The sequence below is a fragment of the Lycorma delicatula genome, chromosome 4 (genome assembly GCF_047948215.1).
Source record: "Lycorma delicatula isolate Av1 chromosome 4, ASM4794821v1, whole genome shotgun sequence".
NCBI lineage: Eukaryota > Metazoa > Arthropoda > Insecta > Hemiptera > Fulgoridae > Lycorma > Lycorma delicatula.
Genome location: NC_134458.1, coordinates 180,299,166 through 180,309,900, shown reverse-complemented (window position 1 = coordinate 180,309,900; position 10,735 = coordinate 180,299,166).

The following is a 10,735-nucleotide window of genomic DNA, read 5'->3' as shown; positions in this document are numbered from 1 at the left end:
TGGAAGTTGGGCTGTAATGATCTCATTTCAAAAGATAGAATATTTCGAAGTATAAGCGTTTGCTAAATTTCATTTTTCTTTGTTTAACTATTGAAAAGTTATTTAAAGGTGTATATATATATACTATCATATAAAGAGTAATAGCGTGTTTGTTCGTGAACAGAAATGTATCCGATCAATTGCAACCAAATTTTTACCCATATTTCTGGGCATAAATGAGAAGGTTTTTAGAATTATATTTTATCTCAAAAAAATTAAAAAAAGAAATATATTTATGTAGTAGTGGAAATTTTCCAGTTAAAGACAAACTTTAACGAATTAAAATAATGAATTGTTTACTGTGACTGTCTATTACTGTGTGAGCTGAGCTTGAACTGAATGATTAAGAATATCTAAAAAACAATTTCTAGATTTTCTGAAATTCTGAGTTTCAAGGGTTATACTGGATTTTTTAATTTTTTTTCGAAACCCTGTATTTTTTAATTTCTCAGTACAAATGAAAAATCAACCTGATTTTTGTTGAGTGCAATCTTCATACCAATAAACCATTTTCAATTTTTTTTTAAATTTGAGCTTGAAAGGGGATGAAGAAACATAAAAAACTGTTTATAAGTGATTGTAAATTTTCCTAATTCCTACCATAGTAAACGAGATATTCAGTAGATTTGGGTTTGCAAGTACTCTTCAGATAAATATTTAAAAACCATTTTTGGATTTTTTTAATTCCTATTTTTTTCAAGGGGTGCAAAAGTATATAGCGCTGTGGCTAAACCAACGTAGCTACTGCCACCCTTACTGTATGTGGGACTGGCTGCACCTGCCTCCGGTTAATTGACAAAAACCGTAAAATAAAAAGATTGACCGCTACAGGAAACCCAAGTAACCATATAGCCCGGGCGGAGCTGCGACGGAGAGCTAGTATATATATGTATATAAAACCACGTCGTGAGTGATTTATAATCAACGCCCAGCGACAGCTGAAGATAAATTGATGAAAATTGATGTACACGTTATTCTTGCGGTGTAACTGCACTAAGAAAGGAATTTTTGAAATTGCAAGTTTAAAGGGTTAAAATGAAGTAACAATAAAATTAACTTTTCTTTTATTCTTTAGTAATAAATGAAGATAGCAACTTGTTTTTTGGCGTGTGTAAGTTTCATGTGAATATCTAAAAGCTAATTTCTATATTTTTAGAATTCAACCTTGAAAGGCGTGGAAAAAGGTAAAAAAAAAAATTGAACAATGATGTCAAATTTTTCCTATTTCCGACTATAGTAAACGAGCTATTCAATAGATTTGAGTATTTGAGCAAATACTCTTCAGATAAATATATAAAAACCAATTTTGGTTTTTTTTTAATTTCGATTTTTTGAGGAGTGAGATATTGTACAGCGGCTTAAACATAATACAACTTTTAGATACGTGAAACGCGACTGGCTGTACCTCCACCGGTTACTTGACTAAACAAAGAGATAAATATTAAACAAATAAAAACACAACTGCAAAAAAAAACATTGCTGTTTTCTTTTTGAGGATTTTGAGGTCACAGTGGACCAAATTAATCAGCTCTGGTTCGTCTTTTCTTTTTCTTTTTTTTCTTGGTTGCTTTCCAATACTTCTTCATTCTGTGCGATCTTGCTTATTTTGAGTTTTTCTGAACAAACCCTTGTTGTTTTCTTTTCTTTAATTTGAAATCTGGAGTTTGCTTCTTTTAGTATTTTCATATTGTTAGTTTTGCTTCATAAATCTTCTATTGTGATTTCTAGTTCTTGCATATCTTCTTTAATTTCGGTTATCCAGATTGATGTTTTGGACATTTTCCAGTATTTCTTGACCTGTTTCCTGACGAGCCTGTTCGGTTCTGTTCTTATGTGTCCAAAGAAGGAGTTTCTTTTCTTTCTAAAGAAATCTAGAGCTGGGTCTACGTCTTTATGTACCTCTTAGTTTGGCATAAGTTTCCATTCTCCCCCATCAGTAAGTCGTTTTTTATTTATGCATGTTTTTAGAATTCTTCTATTTTTTGCATCTCTGCTGAGTAGGAAATGTTGGATTTTAGTTTGAAGAGTGTTTCGCTTCCATATGATATAGGATTGTAACATTGATATGATAACATTGCTCTTTAATACAGAATAATTACTAATACAGGATAATTAAAGAACGACTGGTGACAATTTTGTATCTAGTATAATATTTTGTTTTAAATATTTAAAATTTATTTATTAACACACACAAACACACACACACACACACTTATACAGCCTTTTTTTTCTCGTTTTCCTGTTTATCCTCCGGTAACTACCGTTTAGATAATTCAGAGGATGAATGAGGATGATATGTATGAGTGTAAATGAAGTGTAGTCTTGTACGTTCTCAGTTCGACCATTCCTGAGATGTGTGGTTAATTGAAACCCAACAACCAAAGAACAACACTCATTCAGCCTGGTGGAACAAACATACACTAAGTACATTACACTTCCTTTAGGACAGTCGTATAAAGCTCAAAATAAAAAAAAATTAAAATTAATTAATTAAAATTAAAAAACTAGTATATAAAGTACTTATATTATATATATAAGTATATAAAGTAATGATATATATATCATTACTTTTAAATACAGGTTTTGATCTTGCCTGAGTAATAAAATAAATATAGAATGCTATAAGAAATTACTAAACCTTAAACAGGAATTGAACCTACGATTTTTAGTCAATTATTCGTTTGATTCACCAATCCTTTATTAATAAGTCTCGAATCTTTAAACTTTATTTGAAAAGATATCTTCTATCTCACAGTTGTTCAACAAATTTTACTGATTAAAAATTTGTTAATATTCTTCAATAAATCTGAAAAATATAAACATTGTTAAGTATAAGAAGAATCGACCAGAGATGGTTTCATTCAGATTAACGTGTTCTCTAAGTAGAGAAAATTAAATAAATGCAAAAAAAATTAGTAAACTATTATCTCCAAAATAGGTTGATAACTGCTTCGATTGTTAATTCTAAGAAATTATGTTAAAATAAAAATAAAAACACGGTATACGCATTACCCACAATATTGTGCTGAAGACAGTGAAGTAATTTATAGTAAAACCATCATCATCGATATTATTCACAATTTAAAGAAATCCTTTACAAAATCTAAACTTTTTTGCTACACAAAAAAATAAAATAGAAACCTGAGAAAGAATTATAAAAAAGGAACACAATAGCAAATATTTAACAAAATTAAGCTCTACAATAAAATATATTCCGTAATCGTAGAATGTTAACAATAATACTGCAGAAAAAAAACAGTTTCAGTATTGATTAGCATGTATTAAATATACATTTACATAAACTTATTAAACAATAAATAGCAATTCAGCTGATCATTATTAAAATATTTAACCATCTATCACTTCTTCTTCATCATGAAATATTTTATTTAAATGGTGTTAATAAAATTTGGTGTTAAAAACCCGTAAATAATTCTTCAACCATTAAACATTAAAAAATTAAATTTAGCAATTAGTCCTACTTCGAAACAATCTATTTTTTCGGTGCCATTCCTCCAGCTCCATGAAGGAGGCAAGTCAAAAATCTGTCATTCAAAACCAAGGCTTGTGACAAGTCATATTATAGGCTCTAAAAAATTCAAATTTTAACAAAAAAAAAACAGTCTGGTTGCAAAAACCCTAGCCAAAACGGCGTCTATTTAATATTTTTCATAGCTAGTTTCAAAATTTGCCTATTGTACACCCCAAGTAGTGGTCCCAAACATTAAAAAAGATTATTTTGAGGTATGAATACTTCCTAATTTTTATTTTTTAATATTTCCTTGTTGAACCGGTATTAAAGTAGTACTAGAAATTGTTTTTGAAATTAGCAGTGAAAAAAATTGAATAGACTGCTTTTTACTTCCTTGAACGAAGTAAAGGAAGTATGGAGATGGCGAAAAATTTTGGTTTTTAGATTTCAACGGAAATATCCATTTTGACCATCCCTGAATCCATTTTGACTAGTTTCGGCGTGACATCTGTACGTACGTATCTCGCATAACCCAAAAACGATTAGGCGTAGGATGTTGAAATTTTGGATTTAGGACTGTTGTAACATCTTGTAGTGCAACTCCCCTTTTGATTGAAAAAAAAACACCACATATGCATATGCATTATGCATTAAAGAATTGAATTTAGTTCATTTGGATCATTTCTTTTTTTTAAGTATCAATTAATAATTTTGGAGTTTGGGGCAGCTTCATATTTACTTGGGCTATTTACTTCCTTTCCTCGTGGATTTTCATGCTTATGATTAGGATGTTGAAATTTTGGATTTAGTACTGTTGTAACATTTTGTTGTGCACCTTCCCTTTTGATTCCAATCGACTGAACTAAAAGTTACAAGAAAGTCAAAAATCCAAACAACCTGAACTTTGGACTTTTTCTTAACTGTATTAATAAGCCCTTATTGAGAGGCTTTCAATGATATGTCATAAGTGGTACCTATTTTCATTGGTTCCAGAGTTATAGCCAAATAAAAGTTTAATTAATAAAATTTTGGATCTTACAAGGGGAAGGCACATCGGTTCAAATCCTACTTCATTTCCTTTATTTTTTTTATTATTATTACTTTTTTTAAATTATATATTTTATATTGATATATTAATTTTTTTTTTTTTTGGTCTTCAGTCATTTGACTGGTTTGATGCAGCTCTCCAAGATTCCCTATCTAGTGCTAGTCGTTTCATTTCAGTATACCCTCTACATCCTACATCTCCAACAATTTGTTTTACATACTCCAAACGTGGCCTGCCTACACAATTTTTCCCTTCTACCTGTCCTTCCAATATTAAAGCGACTATTCCAGGATGCCTTAGTATGTGGCCTATAAGTCTGTCTCTTCTTTTAACTATATTTTTCCAAATGCTTCTTTCTTCATCTATTTGCCGCAATACCTCTTCATTTGTCACTTTATCCACCCATCTGATTTTTAACATTCTCCTATAGCACCACATTTCAAAAGCTTCTAATCTTTTCTTCTCAGATACTCCGATTGTCCAAGTTTCACTTCCATATAAAGCGACACTCCAAACATACACTTTCAAAAATCTTTTCCTGACATTTAAATTAATTTTTGATGTAAACAAATTATATTTCTTACTGAAGGCTTGTTTAGCTTGTGCTATTCGGTATTTTATATCGCTCCTGCTTCGTCCATCTTTAGTAATTTTACTTCCCAGATAACAAAATTCTTCTACCTCCATAATCTTTTCTCCTCCTATTTTCACATTCAGCGGTCCATCTTTGTTATTTCTACTACATTTCATTACTTTTGTTTTGTTCTTGTTTATTTTCATGCGATAGTTCTTGCGTAGGACTTCATCTACGCCGTTCATTGTTTCTTCTAAATCCTTTTTACTCTCGGCTACAATTACTATATCATCAGCAAATCGTAGCATCTTTATCTTTTCACCTTGTACTGTTACTCCGAATCTAAATTGTTCTTTAACATCATTAACTGCTAGTTCCATGTAAAGATTAAAAAGTAACGGAGATAGGGAACATCCTTGTCGGACTCCCTTTCTTATTAGGGCTTCTTTCTTATGTTCTTCAATTGTTATTGTTGCTGTTTGGTTCCTGTACATATTAGCAATTGTTCTTCTATCTCTGTATTTGAACCCTAATTTTTTTTAAATGCTGAACATTTTATTCCAGTCTACGTTATCGAAAGCCTTTTCTAGGTCTATAAACGCCAAGTATGTTGGTTTGTTTTTCTTTAATCTTCCTTCTACTATTAATCTGAGGCCTAAAATTGCTTCCCTTGTCCCTATACTTTTCCTGAAACCAAATTGGTCTTCTCCTAACACTTCTTCCACTCTCCTCTCAATTCTTCTGTATAAAATTCTAGTTAAGATTTTTGATGCATGACTAGTTAAACTAATTGTTCTGTATTCTTCACATTTTCCTGCCCCTGCTTTCTTTGGTATCATAACTATAACACTTTTTTTGAAGTCTGATGGAAATTCCCCATTTTCATAAATATTACACACCAGTTTGTATAATCTATCAATCGCTTCCTCACCTGCACTGCGCAGTAATTCTACAGGTATTCCGTCTATTCCAGGAGCCTTTCTGCCATTTATATATTAATAATTTATTAATATATCATAATATTTACTCATAATATTTATTCATATGGTTTTCACATCAGATTTTTTGTTAGGGTTGTCATAGCCCGATGTTTTTGCATTTAGGATTTTGTGTTTTTAATGCCTTAAAACGACCCTATACTTTCCATCTAAAATCTCTCAGTTGTCCCTTTCCGTAGTCCCAAGAAGGGTGGGTTGGTCTCATATCGAAAAATAGACTGTTTGGAGGAAGGAACATCTGGTAAATTTCATTCTCCTATCGGCTGATGTTAAGGACTTAATATGACCTTAATAACCATCTGATATAAATATATATGAATCTAGTGATTTCTTTGAGTCTATAGCTCTTTCACGCAAAACATACTAAAGCCGAAATTACTAAATACTAAGTTTAAAATACTAAATACTAAATACTAAATTACTAAATACTAGTTACTAAATACTAAATTATTAAATACTAAGAGCCGAAATTCTGCATGAACATAGAGTAGTTTCTAGATTGGGAAGAACAAAAAACTATTGCCGTTAAGAAATATTTCACAGTTTCTAATGGTGGCCGTTTTAATGGTTTGCGATAACTTCCAGGTTACGTTACATGCCAATATTCAACTTTATTATGGCCAAACCGTTGATCGAATCCAATTCAGAAACCACTTGCGGTAATTGAAATTAAGGTTTTTACAAATAAAGGCATATTTTGATATCTCTTTCCGTTACCGAGATAAGTAGCTTTAAAGGTGCGACGGTGTACTGTCGCACCGTACTGTACTGTGCTGCGGTCCAAACCATACAGCCACTGCCATTGTTATTCTACGACGCGACGCGCTGCGATCGGCTGCACCTGTCTCTGGCTACTTGAATAAAAAGCCTAAAATAAAATAGCAAAAATAAATAAAACGTGAGAATCGATGTTTCACGGTCACTCCCTCGTGGTATTTTTCGGATCACATTAAGAACCGTGCAACAGGATACGTTTTACCAGTATGAAGGAGGGGCTATAACTACAGTGAAATCTTCTTATTCGCGCTTCCCGTATTCGTGATTTCGTTATTCGCAGTGCAATATTTTGCGATGTCTTTTCTATATTCGAGGCTACAATTTTCCGTACATTACACTATGTAGTGACATTAAAAACTTAAGTATTAAAAGATTTAATGGCGCAGGTGGAGTATGTACGTGAAGAGGTAGAAGATACGTTCCCTGGAAAACAGTTAAATGTCAAAACGCTTACCATAGGCATTAAACTACCCCATGATCTTATCCTTTTTTTTTATAGATGCTTATCCATCTTTGAATAGAAGTTTAATCTTTAAGTGCAAAATTGAAGATACCATGCAAGAATACACAGAACTTCACAAGAATTTAAAAACAAGAGCGAGACAAGGAAAAATTACAAATTTTGGTAAATACAATCCAAAATACTGTAGATTAGTTTTGTAAATTTCCTTTACAAAACCTTTACTTTAGTTTTAGTGCACGTAATACTGTAGTGCCGTTTTCTTGACTTTAAGGTGATTGTCGACTACGATTTGAACATGTAATACCGTTTTCTAATACAGTATGTAATTTACGTTATATATTTCTATACTTGTTCAATATATATTTCTCTACGGCGTTCCGGCGTGGAAGAGGGCCATGGCCGTGGGGCGCAACAGGAGAATCCTAGAAGGGGTACAGCGCCGCATGGCCTTAAGGTGGCATCAGCATATGCCTCGGTGTCGAGAGACGCGGTGTTGGTGATCACGGGGCAGCCACCTCTTCAGCAGCTGGCAGAGGCTCGAGTGTTGGGCCACCGGGGAGTTTCCAAGCGGGACGTACATGCGGCCCTGTTCCGAGTTTGGCAAGCTAGTTGGAGTACGTCTACCAAGGGCAGTGGACGCACCGCCTTATAGCGGATATAAAGCCGTGAACCAGTCGGAGGTTTGTTGAGCTGAACTACTGGTTCACGCAATTCCTGATCGGCCATGGGGTTTTCCGCGCCTACCTGTGTGGTAGGAGGAGGGCGGATGACACCTACTGTCCTTACTGCGGCGACCCAGATATCCCAGAACCCGTTGGGTATCGGTGCTCGCAGTGGGATGATTACCGCCTAGCTTGCTCGGCAGTTACCGGACCGCTCAGCGTGGAGAACATCATCGCCACCATGTTGCGAAGCCCCAAGAGTTTTGACAACATTGCAGGGTTCCTGGTGAGGGTTCTTCAGGAGAAGGATTGGGGGTAGGGGATGAGAGACAGCCCTCTGCAGAGCTGCCATCGCACATGCTTTCACGAGTGGGCGGTAGCGATGAGGCACGGGGACTCTCGCACTCCCGAGCGAAAAAACCGAGTCCCGGCGAGGATGCCTCACTCGGGGTGTCCCCGTTAGAGGCATTGGCATAAAGACCGAGTCCCAGCTCCTGAAGTGGGGACCCAGGGACGGCATAGCCGAGCCTGGTGGTCCTACTCTGGAGATTTGAGGCGGGCGCAAAGTGAGATCCGACCGACCGAGAAGTGGAGACCCGTTAGAATAAAGGACACTCCCCTGGGCTGTGTAATACTTAACTGTAGGATCCGGCCCGGGGGAGAAGGGGAAAAAATTTTGTATTTTACGTACTGTAGTGAGTTTTAAATCAAACAGCTAGGTAAGTGGTTACGAGTAAATTAGTAAATATACTGTATTTTGTAAATATTTTTTGTGTAATGTACCTATGTACTGTACTAAATCAGTGCTTATACTGTAATTATTGTTGCCGAGTAATTATTGTTGCCGTCTGTATTTCATCAATAACATCGCCCTAACTAAGTACGCATGATTTGTTTTTAATTTTACATAGAACCTAACCTTTCTTCCTTAAATAAAATTAATTCCGTTCTTTATTCGCGATTTTCTGAGATAGCGGTATTTTTACGGTCTCTAACCCCCGCGAAGAAAGAAATTTTGCCGTATTATATTTATGACGGGGCCAATTATTGTGAAACCCGCATATCACTTATCAGATCACTTTAAGTTTCGAGTCCTGTACTGACCAAATGTTGCTCTGAAAGTCATTTGTATATTTATAGCAATTGTTTTTCTTCGGTATTAAACCATAATATCCTAGAAATTGAAAAAAATAGGTATATGTTTACGTATCGATTATTTTTATTAAGTAAATTTAAGTTAATTATTTAAAAAATGTCTACTTTTGTAGGTGATTTTCGTTTTTAGATAATTCGATTTCAGGTCTTTAATACGGTTCATTTTTTGTAATGACCAATAACAATAAACAGTCAATGCTACTTAAATATTATTAATGACAATAATTTGGAAAGTTTTTCGTGAATAAATTTAAATTAATAAAGAATTAGTAAACTGGAACGGAAGTATTGAAAAGATATATTTAGGTACGCGTTTGGAAATTCTACAGTTATATGAATTGGTCGATTGAAAACTATTTTACACGATTTAAATTATATAACAGACAATACTAATCTGCTGGAATTAATTGTTTTACTTTACACATTTAATACCGTAGAAATTTCTAATTATAAACAACACAGTTCAATTAGAAAGTAGCGTATTATTATCAAATATATGAACTACGTGATCGTAGATTTAACACCTAAATATCGTAATATATGGAACTATAATGAATAATTTTAATACAATAGTAATTTTTAACACTGTTTCTTTATTTTAAACCGGAGAAAAATAATTGTTTACTTAAATAATAAATTAAAACTATAAAATATGAAATATTCTCGATATGTAATGAAATAGATACCAGGACGAGATTTTAAAGTTTAATAAAATAATTCATATTATTTTTTTCATTTAATGTTATAAAATGATTATATCTGCATCGTACCTACTTGTACTTACCCAGATGTTTTGAATAAATTATGGAATTACGATAAGCAATATTATTTTAAAATCTTTTGAAAGACATACATAAAACTGTCAACTTTAATTTTCACCGGTTGTTATTTACTTATCGTGTTATTAATTATCCCGCTCAAACAAATACCATTCGCGACTCATATACGCAAATACGTGTGCGTTAAAGATAGTGACAATTGTTAATAAAGACCTTGAATTTCTACTAAAGGTTACCTTACGGAATAATAATAGGCTAATATTATCAATGAAAGCTTGTCCTGTTGTTTGTTCTTAATATCAAACCTTCTCATGTCATTAAAATTCAATTATTCGCGATAATAAATCATTAATTATTCATGATTCCTAATAAAATATAGATTTCTTTTTTAATATTTATAAAAATTTATTTAGAGTTCCAGTGTTTTATATACTTTTTTTTTTATTTAATTCTACTTTATTAATAATTTTAACGGTTCGTCTTAGAAAATGTTATAACATTATTCAGATAAATAAAAATAAATACATAAAATACAATGTATGTAATTTTTTTTACTTGTGAAGTAATAAATTTATGAACTAACAGGATGTTAAAATTAACAACAAAAATAACAACGCTAGGGAAAAACCATTATATTGCAATAGATTTATTTATTCTTTCAGAAAATTATATTATATATCCAGTTAAAGGGTAGATCAAATATTTATAATGTATATAAACGTTTTTATAAATAATAATGAATAAAAAAAATTCTGATTAAGGGATTAT